This window comes from Nyctereutes procyonoides, unplaced genomic scaffold (assembly GCF_905146905.1).
Source record: "Nyctereutes procyonoides isolate TBG_1078 unplaced genomic scaffold, NYPRO_anot_genome, whole genome shotgun sequence".
Lineage (NCBI taxonomy): Eukaryota > Metazoa > Chordata > Mammalia > Carnivora > Canidae > Nyctereutes > Nyctereutes procyonoides.
Genome location: NW_026575133.1, coordinates 7,302,667 through 7,322,069, shown reverse-complemented (window position 1 = coordinate 7,322,069; position 19,403 = coordinate 7,302,667). Strand labels below are relative to the sequence as shown.

The 19,403-nt window shown below is 41.0% G+C and overlaps 1 protein-coding gene and 1 pseudogene across 8 annotated transcripts in view; both read right to left on the bottom strand.

Annotated features, from left to right (window-relative positions):
• GBF1 (golgi brefeldin A resistant guanine nucleotide exchange factor 1) overlaps positions 1 to 19,403 on the bottom strand; it is a 121,103-nt gene that overhangs the window by 36,293 nt on the left and 65,407 nt on the right. The window lies entirely within an intron of this gene.
• On the bottom strand, positions 1,357 to 1,919 carry LOC129493538 (60S ribosomal protein L37-like; annotated as a pseudogene).

Sequence of the window (19,403 nt, the reverse complement as noted above, 5' to 3'; positions counted from 1 at the left end):
GATTCAGGCTTTTATTGGCAACACAATGATTTACAAATGTTTTCTCCCAGTCTGCAGCTGGTCTTTTCAGTATCTTAATGGTATCTCTCATAGAGCAGGTTTTTACTTTTGATCAGGTCTGGTGTGTCAGGTTTTTTTCTTTTGTGCATTGTGGTTTTGGTGTCATATTTAAGTACTCTCTGCATAATCCCACAAAGATTTTTCCTGTGTTTTCCTCTAAAAGATATACAGGTTTATGCTTATTGTTTACATCTGTAACCTATTTTGAGTTAATTTTTCTATAATGTGTGAGGTTTCCATGGAGGTTCTTTTTTTTTTTTTTTTTTGCATATGGATGTTCATTTGTTCCAACATTTGCTGAAAAAAATTCTTTGCCACTGAGTTATCATTGCAGCTTTGCCAATCATTATTTGACCTTATTTTTGTAAGTATATTCTGTTCCATTGATCTGTGTATCTAACTCTGAAAGCAAACTGTCTTGATTAACTATATTCTGTCTTAAAATCAGACTAGTGTGATCCTTCCAACTTTATTTTTTATTTTTTAATACTTCTTTCTGCATTCTAGTTCCTTCCCCTCCCCTCCTACCTCCTTTCCTTTCTAAGATTTAATTAATTTATTTATTTGACAGAGAGAGGGAGAGCACAAATTGGGGGAGTGTCAGGCAGAGGGAGAGAGAGAAGCAGACTCCCCGCCAAGCAGGGAGGCCAACACAAGGCTTAGATCTTAGGATCCCTGACATCATGACCGGAGCCAAAGGCCAATGCCTAACCGACTGAGCCACCCAGGAGCCCCTGCCTTTCCATTTCAACATAAATTGTCTATATTTACAAACAATTTTGCTGGGTATTTGATAGGAGTTGCACTGAGTCTATAGATTACTTTGGGAAGAAATGCCATCATTACTAAATTGTGCCTACCAACCCATGGATATGGTAGTTTCTTTATATCTTCTTAATTTCTTTCATCAGTGTATTATAATTTTCAGCATACAGATTCTATATATGTTTTATAACATGTATACTTAAGAATTTTATTTGGTATGTTTGTAAATGGCATTGTATTTCAATTTCAGATCCCAGATAATCATTTTTAATATATAGAAATGTGACTTATTTTTGTTGTTGTTTTTTTAATTTTTTAAAATATTTTATTTATTTATTCATGAGAGAGAGAGAGAGAGAGGCAGAGACACAGGCAGAGGGAGAAGCAGGCTCTGCGCAGGGAGCCCAATGTGGGACTGGATTCAGGGACTCCAGGATCACACCCAGGGCCAAAGGCAGGTGCTAAACTGCTGAGCCACCCAGAGGTCCCTGTTGTTGTTGTTTTAAATCAGAACATTTATTATGTGACCAATCACTGAAATCCTAAAGATGAGCTGGATGCTGCAAGAGCTGCCTTCCTGGGCATAAGTGTTGTTCCTTCAAAGAATCCATGCCTGAATCTGCAGTTCAGATACAGATGTTACAATACAATTTTGAGGTACCTCATTCAACCAGTCCCGGTGGTATTTCGTTGTTGTTGTTTTTTAAGATTTATTTATTTTAGAGTGAGAGGAGAGAGAAAAAGAGAGGGAGAGAGAGAGAGAGAGTGTGGGGGGGGGTGGAGGGGCAGGAGGGGGAGAGAAAATGAAGCAGACTCCTCACTGAGCATAGAGCCAGATGTGGGGCTCAATCCCACCACCCTAAGATCACAACCTGAGCTGAAACCAAGAGTAGGATGCTTAACTGACTGTGCCACCCAGGTGCCCTGGTATTCATCTTTAGCCTTGGCACTCCAGTTATGCTTCTTTTCTGTTTGGTAGGATTGTCACATTTGCCATAGGTTTACTTCTGAAGGTGGCAGGCCTTAGAGCCACAGTGGCAACACAATGTGTATATCTTACTTCAATGCTTTCCAAATGCTATCCCCTTTGTCATTTCACTTGTGTGGCTGAGACCAAAGAGACAAAATGAGACTGATGTTTTTTTTAAAGATTTTATTTGTTTATTCATTCATAGAAGACACACACACACAGAGAGAGAGAGAGAGAGAGAGAGAGAGAGAGAGAGAGAGGCAGAGACACAGGCAGAGGGAGAAGTAGGCTCCTCACAAGGAGCCCGATGCAGGACTCGATCCTGAGTCTCCAGGATCACGCCCTGGGCTGAGGGTGGCACTAAACCACTGAGCCACCCAGGCTGTCCTGATTTTTGTTTTTTTAAGATTTTATTTATTTATTAATGAGAAACACACACACTGAGAGGTAGAGATACAGGCAGAGGGAGAAGCAGGCTCCCTGTAGGGAGCCCAATGTGGGACTTGATCCCATGACCCTGGAATCATGACTCAAGCCAAAGGCAGATACTCTACCACTGAGCCACCCAGGCATCCCACAAAATGTGACTGAATTTTGTGTTGACTTTTTTTTTTTAATTTTTATTTATTTATGATAGTCACAGAGAGAGAAAGAGAGAGGCAGAGACACAGGCAGAGGGAGAAGCAGGCTCCATGCACGGGAGCCTGACGTGGGATTCGATCCCGGGTCTCCAGGATCGCGCCCTGGGCCAAAGGCAGGCGTCAAACCGCTGCGCCACCCAGGGATCCCTTGTGTGTTGACTTTATCCTGTGACCTTATTACTAAACTCACTTATTAGTTCTAGGATTTTTTGGTTTTGGTTTTGTAGATTCCTTGGTGTTTTCTACATGGACCATTATGTTATCTGCATACAGTGAGTTTTATTTATTAATTTCCAATTTACATGCCTTTTATTTCCTTTTCTCATTTCACTGCACTGGCTGGGATTTCCAGTACTATGAAAGTAGACCACTTTCCTTGCTGTCACCTTTAGGGTAAATGCATTCATTGTTTTACCATAGTGTATGATGTTAGTCATAAGTTTTTTGTAGATGTTTATTATCAGGAATGGATTTTATATCTTATCAAATTTCTTTTCTTCATTAATTTATATGATCAAGTGATTTTTTTTCCTTCTTTAGAAGGAAAATATGGTAGATTAATTGATTTTCAGATTTTATTTATTTGAGAGAGAGAGATGGAACAGGGGTGCAGCAGAGGGGGAGGGAGAAGCAGGCTCCCCACTGAACAGGGAGCCTGATGTGGGGTTCAATCCCAGAACCCTGGAACCATGACCTGAGCTGAAGGCAGATGCTTAACAGACTGAGTCACCCAGGTGCCCCTAAACCTCACTTAGTCTTGGTATATATTATTCTTTTAATATGTTGGTAGTTTTTATTTGCTAATCTTCTGCTTCATAAGGTGGAAGAACTCACTATGGCATGAAAGGCCGGGTGTTGACAAGAGTGATACATATAAAGGTTTGGACAAAGTTCCTAGAGAATTCTCTGGAGGTTCTGGATGTGGCCCTTGCAGCGTATATATAATCCAGTCAATGGAAAAGGGATCATTAGTTTCACTACTACCAATAGTAGGTATATGACACCCAAACTCATCTGTCAAATTAGGTAGTTGAAATCTAAACCACTATAATACGTTCATTCTGACACTATTCTGTGAATCAATGCTTTATGGAGACTTAGTGATGGAAAACTAGGAGAGCTGGACTTTTTTTTAAAGAATTTATTTTTAAATATTCTCTGTACTCAAGGTGGGGCTCAAACTCACAACCCCAACTGAGATTAAGAACCACACACTCCAACCAACTGAGCCAGCCAGAGTTGGAATTTTTAATGAACCCACCAGGAACATTCACTATCACCCTCACTCCCATACCCCTACAAAGAAAAGAGAATTGTGATATATAAAATTAACTTTCCAAGGGTTTGGTCTAGGCTGAATTGGAGTTTTGCTCTCTATGTTCAACTACTGATTGCTAGGAGCATCAAAGATATTCTAACAGGAAAACCCCTGCAGTTTTTGGTGCTAGGGGTGTGGGACAGACACAGCAAGGGAGACTGTGCTACTAGCAGAGTACCACTAGTGAGGACGTGAATTAAGAGGTAGCTCTTTGTGAACATTTTTTTGTGTGTGTGAACATGTTTAAAAAACAAAACAAAACAAAACAAAAAACCAGTCCTGGAATTTCAATTCAAAATCCTGTTAAGATGTTCAGATGGTCTCTAAAATAGTGCTTCTCAAACAGTCTGTGGTTAAGGCCAATTTATTTTTTTCCTTAATGTCAATCCACTGCAGACTCATCATATTATAAATTACAATAAAATGAACTGCTAGAGAATGATGTTTTAAAAACAAAGACATAGGGACGCCTGGTGGCTCAGGAGTTGAGCGTCTGCCTTTGGCTCAGGTCCTGATCCTGGGGTCCTGGGATTGAGTCCTGCATCAGGCTCCCTGAAGGGAACCTGCTTCTCCTTCTGCCTATGTCTCTGCCTCTCTCTCTCATGAATAAATTTTTTAAAAAATCTTAAGAAAAAAAAAGACATAAACCCCACTTTATTATTAGAATCAACATATATAAAATTACTCTCAAGATATTATAAAAATTTCTAAATGCTTTCCCACAATTTCTGTATACATCCTATCATGTACTAAACAACAATTTAGGCACCTAAAATAGTTTACAGATTATACTTTGAGTAACAGTGCTCTAGAAAAATAAAGCATAATTTTCAACTGGTCATTCTAGAAAATCCTCCAAATCCTAGGATACTATGGCTAAAATAGGCCCTAAAAATAATTTACAAATGAGATAATTATGATTTAGAAAGGTTAAGTATTTTGTACAATGCTACAAAATCAGTTAGTGTTAGAACCAGGACTGGAGGTTGAGGGCACTAGGTGAAAACATGGACTTTTGAATGGGATTCAAATTCTAGTTGGGCAACTTAATGGTTGTGTGATAGATACTAAATTTTTTATCTATTTATTTTATTTTTTATTTTTTTAAAAGATTTTATTTGTTCATAAGACACACACACACACACACACACACACACACACAGAGATGCAGAGACACAGACAGAGGGAAAAGCAGGCTACACGCAGGGAGCCTGACATGGGACTCGATCCTATGTCTCCAGGATCACACCCTGGGCTGCAGGCAGCGCTAAACCGCTAGGCCACCAGGGCTGCCCTAGATACTAATTTTTTTTTTAAAGATTTTATTTATTTATTCATAGAGGCACAGAGAGACAGAGAAAGAGAGAGAGAAGAGAGAGAGAGAGAGAGAGAGAGAGAGAGAGAGGCAGAGACACAGGCAGAGGGAGAAGCAGGCTCCATGCAACAAGCCCGATGTGGGACTCGATCCCAGATCTCCAGGACCACACCCCGGGCTGCAGGCGGCGCTAAACCGCTGTGCCACCAGGGCTGCCCGATACTAAATTTTTTTAAGCCTGTATTTTATCACCTGTAAAATAGGTGTTAAAGAATTAAAATTATGTTTAAAAATAAATTAACAGCAGCTAACATTTGTTGAGCATATACTATCTGTCAGGCACTGTGCTTGGTAACTTACATAAATTATCTCTTTTAAATATAATTAAAATATATTGTACACACATGGAATACAGTAAATGTGTAACAAATATAACTAAGATATTATTCTAGTTTTTAGCTCTGGGTCTCAGTCCAGGGTTCTTAATACTGTAAGTTACTATGAGGTTTTTTTTTTTTTTTAAAGATCTTATTTATTTTAGAGAGAGAGAAAGAGCACAAGCATGCATGCAGAGGGAGGAGCAGAGGGAGAGGGAGAAACACTCCACACGGAGCATGGAATCCCATGGAATCCGATGTGGGACTTGATCCCATAACCCTGAGATCATGACCAGAGCTGAAATCAAGAGTCAAGACATTTAACTGACTGAGCCACCCAGGTGCCCCTGTTCAGTTTATTTCTTAAGATCTAAGTAATTATCAAAAACATCAAAGGCAAGCCTTTTTTTTTAAAGATTTTATTTCTTTATTTGACAGAGAGAGGGAGGGGGAGGGAGAGAGCGAGCGAGCGAACACACAAGTAGGGGGAGCAGCAGAGGGAGAGGGAGAAGCAGACTTCAAAGGAAGCAGGGAGCCCGATGTGGAGCTCTGGAGCTCGATCCCAGTACTCTGGGATCATGACCTGATCCGAAGGCAGACACTTAACCAACTGAGCCATCCAGGCTCCCAGCCTTCTATCTTTGATTACTAAACCCTAAAAGGAATAAAACTTAAGGACAGGTACCAAGATAACTAGTGGTTGTTACGTATGGTGCAATTTGGAATAGCTCTTTTATTTTTTTAAGGTTTTATTTATTTATTTATTTATTTATTTATTTATTTATTTATTTATAATAAATTTATTTTTTATTGGTGTTCAATTTGCCAACATACAGAATAACACCCAGTGCTCATCCCGTCAAGTTGCCCCCCTCAGTGCCTGTCACCCATTCACCCCCATCCCCCGCCCTCCTCCCCTTCCACCACCCCTAGTTCGTTTCCCAGAGTTAGGAGTCTCTATGTTCTGTCTCCCTTTCTGATATTTCCCACACATTTCTTCTCCCCTCCCTTATATTCCCTTTCACTATTATTTATATTCCCCAAATGAATGAGAACATATAATGTTTGTCCTTCTCCGATTGACCCATTTCACTCAGCATAATACCCTCCAGTTCCATCCACGTTGAAGCAAATGGTGGGTATTTGTCATTTCTAATGGCTAAGTAATATTCCATTGTATACATAAACCACATCTTCTTTATTTATTTATTCATGAGAGACACAGAGAGGCAGAGACATAGGCAGAGAGAGAAACAGACTCCCCGCGGGGAGCCCAATGTGGTACTCGATCCCAGAACCCTGGATCATAACCTGAGCCAAAGGCAGACAGACGCTCAATCACTGAGCCACCCAGGCACTCCAGAGGCTTCCCTTTTCTAAACAAATGGACAGTCCCGGTGGCGCAACGGTTTAGTGCTGCCTGCAGCCCGGGGTGTGATCCTGGAGACCCAGGATCGAGTCCCACGTTGGGCTCCCTGCATGGAGCCTGCTTCTCCCTCTGCCTCTCTTTCTCTCTGAATAAATAAAAAATAAATATTGATTATCAATCAGTATTAAAAAAATGTCTAAACAAATGATTGAAATATTCACCCTCCTTTTAAAAGAGATAAAAATAACAGTAACAATAGTAGCTACTATTTATTATCTTGTGCCATGCCATGTGTAAGCACCATATATATATTCTCTCTTCATAATTATCCCCATTTTGAAGATGAAAACGATACTCAGGAAGTAGGTCTACCCACCAGCTAAGACTGTACAACTAACAAGTGGTTGAAATGAGAATCAAATCCAGGTTCACGTGACTCCAAAATATGTGCTCCTGCAGCTACTCAACTCCACTGCTTCCTATGAAGCAAGAAGAGTAGAGTTTCTGCTGTTCTGCCTCCTGGCTCAGTCTGCCAGCAAATGAGATTCAATTGTCTAGATCTCCTTTAGAAGAGTGAGAAAAGCTGCCTGAGTCCTTCAGGGGGAAAGATGCCATGCTGCTGCTCATAGTAAGCAGGCTGAATAATTTCACAACCAAGGAGACATCTGACACCACTGCCAAGCAGCCAAAATTCCCGCCCTGGAAGGCTGTCAACTTCAAGGCACAAACAGTCCAGTAAACAGAGAGTGCAGATCAGGTAGAGGGGTACTCTGAAGGTGACTGGTTCATGTTCCAAGATGAGACGGAAAAAAAGGAATGAGTACAAGGAGGGGAAATGCAACTCCTCATTGAAGAAAGAATACTTGGAATCCTTCTAGGACTAGGCCACCTGCTTCTAAAACCAAATCTGATTCCTACTTCTGGCGAGGCAGTGTTGAATAAGAACTATCACAACAAGAATTATTGAACTATTTTTGGAGAAGCTCATGAATCACTTCAACACCAAGCAAAATGAAACCCTTTAGAGATGTCATGGTAGTGTTCCACCCATACTCTGTTTAAGGACAGTGAGCAGGGAGCTCAAACCCCTATATTATGATATTAAAACAGAGAAGTCTCAGTTTGGCCCAACATCAATTTGAGAATCTGCAGATGTCCCCCACGTCTCTTGTCTTTCCAGATGATGAGCTGACCTGTTCAAAAGGGAATGAATCCTGACACTGTTTTCTCTTTTTACATCATAGCTGCCACCCTCTATGATAATTTATGTCAAAGGTCTCAACATGTGGCATCAAGCACTGCCCTTAGACAAAAGGGAACACTCTCTTCTTAGTCTATGGGGGAGCAGTCACTATCCTCTCAGGAGGTTGGGGTTCTCCAGCCTGCAGCAGCCTTTTCTCATTTGGCCAGCATTGGGCTGGCACATTCCTGAGCCAAAATGCACACATAAGCTGCTTTCCCTGGTAGCGAAGCTCTTCACTCCTGAGTGACTCTTGTCAGGGGCGGTTGGGCATTCTCAATTGGATTACGCTGACAAGGAAAAAGGCCTGTGGTATATTATTTCAACACCATTTGGCTTCAGAAATGCCTGTCTCGACCCTTTTGCCCTCAGAGCCTACTTCTCCCTTCTTGCTTTCTAGAGGATCACCAGCCTGCTCCCATCCTTCCTCTTTATCCTGCAAATACTGGCTCATGTTCCTGGAGACAGAATATCGTCATTTACAAGGTGGATCATGTATAACAGACTAACACATCAGAGCATGATATAAACAAAACTCAAGTTCATTTACCCCCACCTTTTAAAAAATATTTTATTCATTTATTTGAGAGAGAGAGAGCGCACAAGCAGGAGGAGCTGCAGAGGGAGAGGGAGAGGGAGTAGTAGACTCCCCACTGGGCAGGGAACCTGATGCGGGGCTCATTCCCAAGACCCTGGGATCACAACTCAAGCCAAAGGTAGACATTTAACCCACTGAGCCTTCCAGGTGCGCCTTATTTACCCTTCTTGATATTTCTGTATCCAGAGACACAGAACAAAATTATTTGAGCATTAAAAACTTTTTGGTTTTTGGCTTGTGTATGCCTGAACATTTCATTTTAGGAAGAAGTCTCAGGTGCTCATACTCTACTTTTCTGACTATGTTATACCCAGGAATATTTCTTGTAAAAGTCAAAGTAAGATTGGGAATGATCTACAAATGGAATTTTTAGGAAGAAGCTATGCTCTTTGTGGTCACTAGGGGACATCAAGAGTAGCGGTTCAAAGAACGAGCAAAACTAAACTTTGGTAAAGCCAGAAACCACTGGAGTATCTGCCTGCCATACTAGTCATACCTTTACTTCCAGACCTTGAATGGTCAGGTTGGGATTTAGGCTTGACTTCAGGTACTGACTTGAAGGAAGATTGCCAAAGGGCAGCTTTTAGAGAAATGTATGACCTTCCAGGTTTAAAGGGTCAAACCCAGACAAACCATTGCAACCTTGCTCTATACAACAGGAGAAATGAAGAAATGCACTTGGCCCAGTCTTGGCCTAGTACTAATTATGTGACCTCGGGCAAATAAGTTCACTTCTCTGGCTCATAGTTTCCTCATCCACAGAGTTTTCCTAGGGAAGGTGGTGGTGGCAATAGTTTAAATTCTTTAAGTCAGGATCCCTGGGTGGCGCAGCGGTTCGGCGCCTGCCTTTGGCCCAGGGCGCGATCCTGGAGACCCTGGATCGAATCCTACGTCGGGCTCCCGGTGCATGGAGCCTGCTTCTCCCTCTGCCTATGTCTCTGCCTCTTTCTCTCTCTCTCTCTCTGTGTGTGTGAGTGTGTGTGTGACTATCATAAATTAAATAAATAAATAAATAAATAAATAAATAAATAAATAAATAAATAAATAAATTCTTTACGTCTCCTTTAGATTTCCAAAACTTATAAAATGCAAAGTACAGTTTGGGAGTAAGTGCACAAGAACACAGTCAGTTACAAAGGTAGCCTGGGAGAAAAGCAAGCCCAACTTGTTTGTCTAAGCTCTTGACAGTAGATCCTCTTTTTTTTAGCTATCCCCTAATGGTTCTCAGATCTGTCCCAAAAGCTTAGTTTCTTAAGGGGCCTTTAGACTTGGGAGGGGGGGTCAATTATCTCTGATATTATGACCCTTAAGAGACAATATATGATGATGGCTTAATGACTACCTCATCTAGGTACAAGGTGAATCTACTGACCAGCAGAAAATAATGATACCAACTACTACTTATACTAAGAAAGGCAAATTATTTCTAATATTTGATCTTTAAAAAAACCTCTTTTCTAAGTAGTCAATTTTTTTTAAGATTTTTATTTATTCATGAAAGACACACAGAGGCAGAGACATAGGCAGAAAAGCAGGCTCCCTGCAGGGAACCTGATGTGGGACTCGATCCCAGGCCTTCAGGATCATGCCCTGCACCGAAGGCTGGCACTTAACCACTGAGCCACCCAGATGTCCCAGTACTCATTTTTTTAAAGCTGATCCTAGCCCTCAATGACCAACCCTACCTGAATAGCCAGTTTAGCTTGCTGCTAAGGAGCTGCTATCTACCACCCTTACAAGAAGAATCCTATTCCACTGCCAAGGACAACAACCTTAATTTGATCGCACAACAGGAACAGCTACACAGATTATTAAGCATAATTATTACACATAGATTATTTTATCCTCCCAAGAACTCTGAGAAACAATATTACTGTTCCCATTTTACAGATAAACCAAGGTTTGGGCATGTTAGTGGCCCAAATGTCTGACTCTTGATTTTGGCTCAGGTAATGATCTCAGAGATTGAGCCCTGTGTCTGGCTCTGCACTACTGAGTGTGGAGCCTGTTTAAGATTCTTTTTTTTTTTTTTTCCTGTTTTTAAGGATTTTATTTCTTTGAAAGATAGGGAGTGAGCACAAGCAGGGGAAGTGACAGAGGGAGAGGGAGAAGCAAGCTCCCTGATGTCGGGCTCAAGCCTGATATGGGATGGATCCCAGCGCCCTGGAATCATGATCTGAGCCAAAGGCAGGCGCTTAACTGACTGAGGCACTTAAGCAGGTGCCCCCCTGCTTAAGATTCTCTCTCTCTCCTCTCCCCAGCTTGCTCTCTCTCTTAAAAAAAAAAGAAAAAGAAAAAGATGCTAAGAGGTTAAGTGATTTGCCCAAGATCACTCAATAAATGAAAGAGCCAGGATTTAGAGACAGGTCTGTCTGGATTCTAAAGTCCATGCTCTTAAACACTGTATTATGTTCTTAAATATTATACCATGCTATTGCTACAGGTTTACTACTCTATATATTTATTAACTGCATGAGTTTGATGGCAGATAAAAATTTAAAACTCAACTATCCTGGAATTGAAGTTTCTTCTCTACCTTTCCTCCTCCTAACCAATGACAAAAAACTGTTAGTTATTGATTTTACTACTGCCACACGAATTAAGCATCAGGTTTGCCCAGGTTCCCTCCTAATCCAAGAGGAAGAGTGAGGCCCCTTAACAAGACCAGCAGAGCTAAATGAGACCCACAGGGACTGGCCTCAAATGTATTGCAGAGGCCCGAGGACAGACTGATCCATCTGTCTTACTGAGAGCAAAGTTTGATGTGTATCAACTCTATAAACACTAGTTTTCTCCCTTCTAGAGGAAATTGGCACATATTGAAAGGAAAGCAATTAGGTTGTAACATACAGGCTAGCCATACAGGCAAAGCTCTGGTCCTTTACTCTGCCTTGCGGTTTTCTGCATACATTGTACAAGACCAAGCCCAAACTTAAGTAGGCAATTTGAAAGCCCAGGAGAAATTAAAAACTTCTGTTGCTATACTTTAAAAGAGAACAATTCACCCCAACTTTATGCAGTCATTATACTTGGAGTAACTTTTTCAATCCAAATTCCTCTTGTAGTCTTTTAAAAAGTTCCAGTGTTTGATGGCAGCAAGAAGAGAAGACAATTATAGGTTTATTATCAAGTACCATCCTGTCAGGTCTCCTCTAGGGGCCTGAGGGGAAGTAAAAGAAAATAAAAAAAAAAACTAAAGTCTGAATTCGCATTAGCAAAGTCTACAGATAAAGAAAAGAACAAAGGTTAATAGCCAAAACTTTTGGAGAAGAATCAGAGAATTTCCAAAGAGTAACAATTACAGGACCAGTAGCAGTCTTTCCCTGTCCCTTAAGTGTACGGAATCCTATTTATTCACTTTACTCCAATAGCTGAAAATGGTTTCTACAGCAGCAGATCATAAATTCTTAGTAATGCTAAGACTAAGGAATTTTATTCTACCTTAGCCACCCTTTGTGTCATTGGGCTATAGAAATTGACGACAAGGTACATTTCCCATTTTACAGACGGGGAAAACAAAGGCATCAAAAATATAACAACCCATAACGGCCAGGACAAGTATCCTAACCATGTGCCACTGCTATCCCTAAAGACATGTCTGTGAGCTAGAGAATGAACAAAAACATTTTTGGAAACAGCAGTGCTCCGAGAAGTAACATTATTTGTTCTGAAAGGTGCCCAGCGAATCTTTAAGACAGCCGAAACTGGAGGAGCAATCCTGAAAGCATTGGGAAACAACCATGTTCAGAAAACATGGGACAGAACCCGAGTTCAGCCAACACCTGTTTCCCCAACAATATCTGTCTATCTATCTGTCTCTCATTTTATCCCAACTGCACACAATACAAAAGCTGCATTATTCTGGTAAAGTTGCATTCCAGCCCAGAGCACACAGTTAATGTTTTTTACAGCCCACATGCCTTCTTGTGATGGATGGCCACTTTATAATGAAATGCCTTATGCTCAATATACTCACAAATAATAAGTGTTCTATTACATGGCATTAAAAATAAACCCAAATTCAGAAAGACTGTGAAAGAAATAAGGAAGGGTACAAGGGTGATTCCTGGAAAGTGAGGAGGAACCCAAGAAAGAATCCTTCTGTAACTCCTTCATTCCTAAAGAAGGTACAGTCCTAAGGAGAATTTAGTCTTAAAAAAAAAAAGGCATCAATTTCAACAAATGATATTGGAACAAATGGACATCCATACACAAACACACACACACACACACACACACAGACCCAAAACCAACTAAATTAACAGAAAAACCTCCATGGAAACCTCATACATCATAGAAAAATTAACTCAAAATAGGTTACAGATGTAAACAATAAGCATAAACCTGTATATCTTTTAGAGGAAAACACAGGAAAAATCTTTGTGGCTTGGGATTATGCAGAGAGTACTTAGATATGACACCAAAACCACAATGCACAAAAGAAAAAAACCTGACACACCAGACCTGATAAAAAGTAAAAATGTCTGCTCTATGAGAGGTATCAAGTTACTGAAAAGACCAGCTACAGACTGGGAGAAAACATTTGTAAATCATTGTGCTGCCAATAAAAGCCTGAATCTAGAATAGATAAAGAAGTCTCTAAAATCAACAGCAAGAAAACATATAATTCAATTTTAAAAATGGGGTCATGATGGGGCACCTGGGTGGCTCAGTCAGTTAAGCATCTGCCTGTGGCTTAGGTCATGATCCCAGGGTCCTGGAATGGAGCCCTGCATCAGGCTCCTTGCTCAGCACAGAGCCTGCTTCTCCCTCTCCCTCTGCTTGCCCTTTCCCCTGCTTGTTCTGTCAGATAAATAAATGAAATCCTTAAAAAAAAAAATGGGAGTAAAGACTTGAACAGACACGTCGACCAAAAAAGCATACATGGATGGCATGTAAGCACATGAAAAAGATGTTCAGGGAAAGGCAAATTTAAACCACCATCTACCCACCTACTAGGATGGCTTAAATAAAAATACTGAAAATACCAAGTACTGGAGAGGATATGGAGAAACCAGAATTCTCATTGTTGGTGGGAATGCAAAGTGATACAGAAACTCTGGAAAAGAGTCTGGCAGTTTCTTATAAAGCTAAACATACACTTATCCTTTGACTCAGAAATCCCACTCCTGAGTGTTTATCCTAGAGAAATGCAAACCATTGTCCTTCACACAAAAAACTGTACACAAACGTTAATAGCCGTTTTACTCAAAATTGCCTCAAACTGGAGAAGCCAAATGTCCTTCAATTAGTAAATGGATAAACTGTAGTATATACACATGATGGAATACTACACAACAATAAAAAGGGACCAAACTGTTGAGCAGCAGTTTAGATGAATCCCAAAGGCATCATGCTGAGTCAAAGAAGCCAGTCTCAAAAGTAACATACTGTATGATTTCATTTAGTGACCCTCTTGATAAAACTATGGTGATAGTTGACTGACAGGTGTCCGAGTCGGGAGGAGGATGCGACTATAAAGAGATAAGAGGGAGTTTTCTGGGGCAATGAAACTCTTTTGAATCCTGATTGTCACAGTGGTTATGGGGATCTATGTGTATCTTAAAAATCATACAAACTGGGGGTGCCTGAGTGGCTGAGCTTGGTAAGTGTCTGACTTTTGATATTGGCTCAGGACATGGTCTCAGGGTCATGAGCTGGAGCCCCTCTTTGGGGTTCATGCTCAGCTGGGAGTGTGCTGGAGCTTCTCTCTCTCTCTCCCTCTCTCTCTTCCTACCCCCACTTGAGCTCACATGCTCTCTCTCTCAAATAAATATTTAAAATTCATATAATTGTATACTAAAAAAAGTTAATTTTGCTATGATAATTAAAAGAAGAAAATATAACTATTGAAAGAATCATAGTCTATTAGTCTCAGCCTAGTTCATTACCAAGAATGGCATCCACATGATGCAGCCCAACAGCCAGTCCTGCCTTTCAAGACAGAGGTCTGAAGATATCTAGATTAGGCTTAAAGGAATGGCCACCTATGAAGGTGGACCTAAATTCAGAAATGCCCTTTCCCCTCAAGGATTTGTTGAAAGGCTAGACCAGCATAGGGAACTTATTTCTTCTCCCCCTGGGCTCTTTTCACCAGTATTAGAAAAGATTTAGAATTGAAACATATTCTTTCAAAATCTTCAGCTGAAGCTGCCCTTTAATGATACACTACACATCTGTCAACTCCAACCCCACTGAGCATGGTTAGAGAAACTATTGCTTTGGTATTTTTTAAAAAGATTTTATTTATTTTTATTTATGAGACGGGGGGGGGGGGGCAGAGACACAGGCAGAGGGAGAAGCAGGCACCACGCAGGGAGCCCAATGTGGGACTGGATCCTGGGACTCCAGGATCACGCCCTGGGCTGAAGGCAGGCGCTAAACTGCTGAGCCACCCAGAGATCCCTGCTTTGGTATTTTAAGTTATTTGCCTTTGGGAGGCCACACCATAACCTTCGATTTCTTGCTTTAACCATTGAGAATTAGTTCCCCCAGACCTAGGTAAGATCGAGGCATTAAGAATATACAGAAATAGAGGCACCTGGGTGTCTTGGTTGGTTAAACATCTGCCTTTGGCTCAGGTAATGATCTCTGGTCCTGGGATGGAGCCCCACATCAGGCATCCTGCTCAGCCATGAGCCAGCTTCTCTCTCTCTCTCTCTCTCTCTCTCTCTCTCTCTCTCTCTCTCCTCCCCACTGCTTGTTCTCCCTCTCTCTCTCTCTCAAATAAATAAAATCTTTGAAAAATAAATAAATTAATTAATGTTTTAAAAACAGAGAAATGGTTTACAGAATAATTTATCTCCCATAATATCTGATGTACAGGATACCAAATCCTACCTGGCTAAAGGCCCTTGGCAAATTTAACATCACGAAGGAAAGTGCTGACTTCTGCACACAGCTTCAAGGAGAAGAGTGGTGGTAAGAAGCAAGGTAAGGAGGGGCTTTCATCTGGTAAGCAGACTACCCTATGCCCAAGAAGCACTTGGGATACCAAAGGCTCCGCTCCTACATGAAGATACATTTACCTGCTCAAATGTATCAAGTCACAGTATATATACTTTATGTAGCCATGTCCTACAAGGAAAAGTCTCTAATCCAGCATCCATTAGATTAGGTCTGAATTCTGTTGGCCAACTCCCAGCCTCTCAGGGGACTAGCATCAAATAGGGAGGCTGGAGTAGGGTTTCAAACACCTGTTCCAGCTTTTTAAGTGTCCGATTCAGGCCACTGTGCTCTGGCAGCAGGAACCCTGATGATGTGGGTTCTCTTCTCCTGCCAAATCCTCAATTTAAAGAGCCTAGTTCCTCAGAGGAGAAAAAAGATAGACTGGGGGTTACAGCCACTTTGAAAAACTATTTCTTTTTAAAGTTAAACACACATCTAGCTATGATGCAGCAATTTCGCTCTTAAGTATTCATCCAAGAGAAACTAAAACATACATTCACAAAAAGACTTGTATAAGAATATTTATAGCAGTCTATTCATAACAAATATTGGAAACAATCCAAATGTCCTTCAGTAAGAGAATAAATTCTCTGTGATTTATCCATATAATTGAAAACTATTTAGTAAAACAAAATAAATAAAAACAAACAACAAAGGCAGCCCGGGTGGCTCAGCAGTTTAGCACCGCCTTCAGTCCAGGGCACGATCTGAGACCAGGGATCAAGTCCCACGTCAGGCTCCCTGCATGGAGTCTGTTTCTCCCTCTGCCTGTGTCTCTGCCTCTGCCTCTCTGTCTCTCTCATGAATAAATTTTTAAAAATCTTTAAAAAAACAAACAACAAACTAGTGAAACATGCAACAAAGGGTTGAATTCCAAAAATGTGCTAAGTGAAAAGAAGCTGGATATGAGAGTATATTTGAGGATTTTCAACTATATGAAACCCAAAACAAAACTGATCAATGGTAATAGAATACAGGAAGTGGTTTTGTGTGTTAGGCGTAACTTAAAGGAGGCATGAGGAAACTTTCTGGGGTAATTAAAATGTTCTGTATCTTCTTTTTTTTGTTTGTATGGTGGCTACAATGTGTTTATATAATTATCAAAATTTATCAACTAAACATCTAAGGTCTATACATTTTATTGTGTTAATTGTACCTTAATTTTTATTTTTTTTAACTTTTTAAGATTATTTATTTATTCATAGAGATGCAGAGAGAGAGAGAGAGAGAGAGAGAGAGGCAGAGACACAGGCAGAGGGAGAAGCAGACTCCATGCAGAGAGCCTGACGTGGGACTCGATCCAGGGTCTCCAGGATCACGCCCCGGGCTGCAGGCAGCGCTAAACCGCTGTGCCACCAGGGCTGCCCTGTACCTCAATTCTTGAAAAAGAAAAAGAGCTAGGAATTCGGGGTAAGCCTCTCTACTTGGCATTATTTGGGAGAATGAAGATATAGAACAGAAGAAACAAATTTGCTTCCCAACTCATCATTCTGGAAGCAGAAGCTCAACAGCCAACTGAGCTGCCACCTCAGCACCCCCTGGGCAACCGTTGGGGAAAGGAGATTTTTCAGGTGGTAACTGATATATCCTCAATGGGGCCTGTTGAGGAGTGTCACTGAAATGTCTTCAATAGAGTCTTCCCTATTGCTAAAAGTATAATTAGGGTTCCAATTTAGGAGAAAGTTCACCTACAACAAAAACTAGGCCCTTAGTAATTACAACGCAGTCTTCAAAAAAAATTAAATTATAACCTAACAGGTCAGTCAGCATTCTAGTTCCAGAACTGCCACTACTCTGCCATGAGGCTTTGCATTAAGACATGACCTCTGGGACGCCTGGGTGGCTCAGCGGTTGACTGTCTGTCTTTGACTCAGGGCATAGTCCTAGGATCTGGGATCGAGTCCTGCATCAGGTTCCTTGCAGGGAGCCTGCTTTTCCCTCTGCCTGTGTTTCTGCCTATCTTTCTCTGTGTCTCTCATGAATAAATAAATATTTTTTTAAAAAAGATCATGAGTGAGAGAGAGAGAGAGAGAGAGAGAGAGGCAAAGAGACAGGCAGAGGGAGAAGCAGGCTCCACATGGAGAGCCCAATGCTCGAATCCAGGACTCCAGGATCATGCCCTGGGCCAAAGGCAGGCGCCCAACCACTGAGCCACCCAAGGACCCCCTAAATAAAACCTTAAAAAAAAAAAAAAGAAAAAAGAAAAAAGAAAAGAAAAAAAAGAAAAAAAAAGATATGACCTCTAAGCCACAGTTCTCTATACGATGGACTAGATGACTTCTATGTTTCATTTCAACTCTACCACTACATAAGTTCATGTGGCCTTCAGGACCAGATAGGAAAGGCAATTCTTTTAATCCTTCCCAGTATTGTCACATAGACTCATCCTTAGTGAGGACCTCCAAAGAGAGTCTGCATTTCATGTGAAATGTCTCCTCATTAACACACTTACAGAGTTAGCTTCAGAGAGAAAAGCAACAAATCTAAGATGTGAGAAGCTGCTTAAATGACAAACCCAAGATGGCACAGGATAAAGAGTAAATATCCAATAAATCCAGTAGGAAGATTGGAAAACGAAAACAAACGAATAAATGGATATTGAGTACCTACTATATGCAAGGTACACTTACACACATTTCATTAATCCTCACAAGAACCCTATAAGACAAGTTTTTATCTCCATTTTACAGAAAAAAAAAGGGGGGGGGAGGTTCAAATAAGTAACTGCCCAAGACTACCCAATGGTAGAGATGGGATCTGAACCCAGGTCTATCCAACTCCAAAGATTTATGCTTTTTCCACAACCATTTGGTAGGAAATAAGTTGAAGAATCCTAGATCTTCAAGAGGCCCTGTAAAATCCTAGCATTTTCTTCTTCTTGCAAATAACTCATTTCATGTATCTTGGGTAGCCTTTGGCACTAGGAAAAAAGGGTTAAACTTACAGTTAGGAAGAGGAAATTCCCTGGAAAATTGAAACACATGCTGTGGCTCTGACTAAATTTCACACTCATTCTGTTGAGCAACATCCATAACGTGTGAGAAAAGATTCCTCCCCCCACCTCCCCCCTCCCCTGCCCAGCCCCCCATCTTTTATGCATTCCATCACCTGCTGCCTTCCTTCAGACCAAGATGAGGGAGAGGAAGGGAAGAAGACTATACTTTGCTTGGTGCATATTTAAGCCAAAAGTTAGTGAACCCAGGTTAGGAAGTACTACATGAAAAAAAGAAAAGGAATAACACTTTCTTTAATTTCTACTTGAACCAGCCTAGGAGGGAGCTCTTATGACAAGCCATAATGAGGGAAGGGGTTGGGCTTCTGCTGGAGAGGAAAGGGGGAGGCTGTCCTTCCTGGAGAGTAGGCAGGACTCAAGAGAACAAGGCCAATTTACAGCTGTCCCCTTGTCTGGTATTTCATGCTCAAGCAAACTCTATATTTCTGTCCACAAGAGTTATGCCTCACCAAGGAGAACAAATGGGAAGGTGAAAAAATTTTTGTTTTCCCTCTGCTACCCTCTTCAACCAGATTCCAGCTTATATAATGAATATAGTTATTTGGTACTGTAAGTTGACTGTACAAAAGATGCTTATGGGAACATAAGAGTTTAGGGTAACTACTTGGTATGAAGGAAGGAATTCAAAAGAAGGTAGGAACAGGAGCCTGCTTCTCCCTCTGCCTGTCTCTCTCTCTCCTCTCTCTCTCTCTCTCTCTGTGTGTGTCTCTATGAATAAATAAATAAAATCTTAAAAAAAAAAAGGTAGGAACAAATTCCATTATTGTAATTAGTCTCCAAAGATAGTCC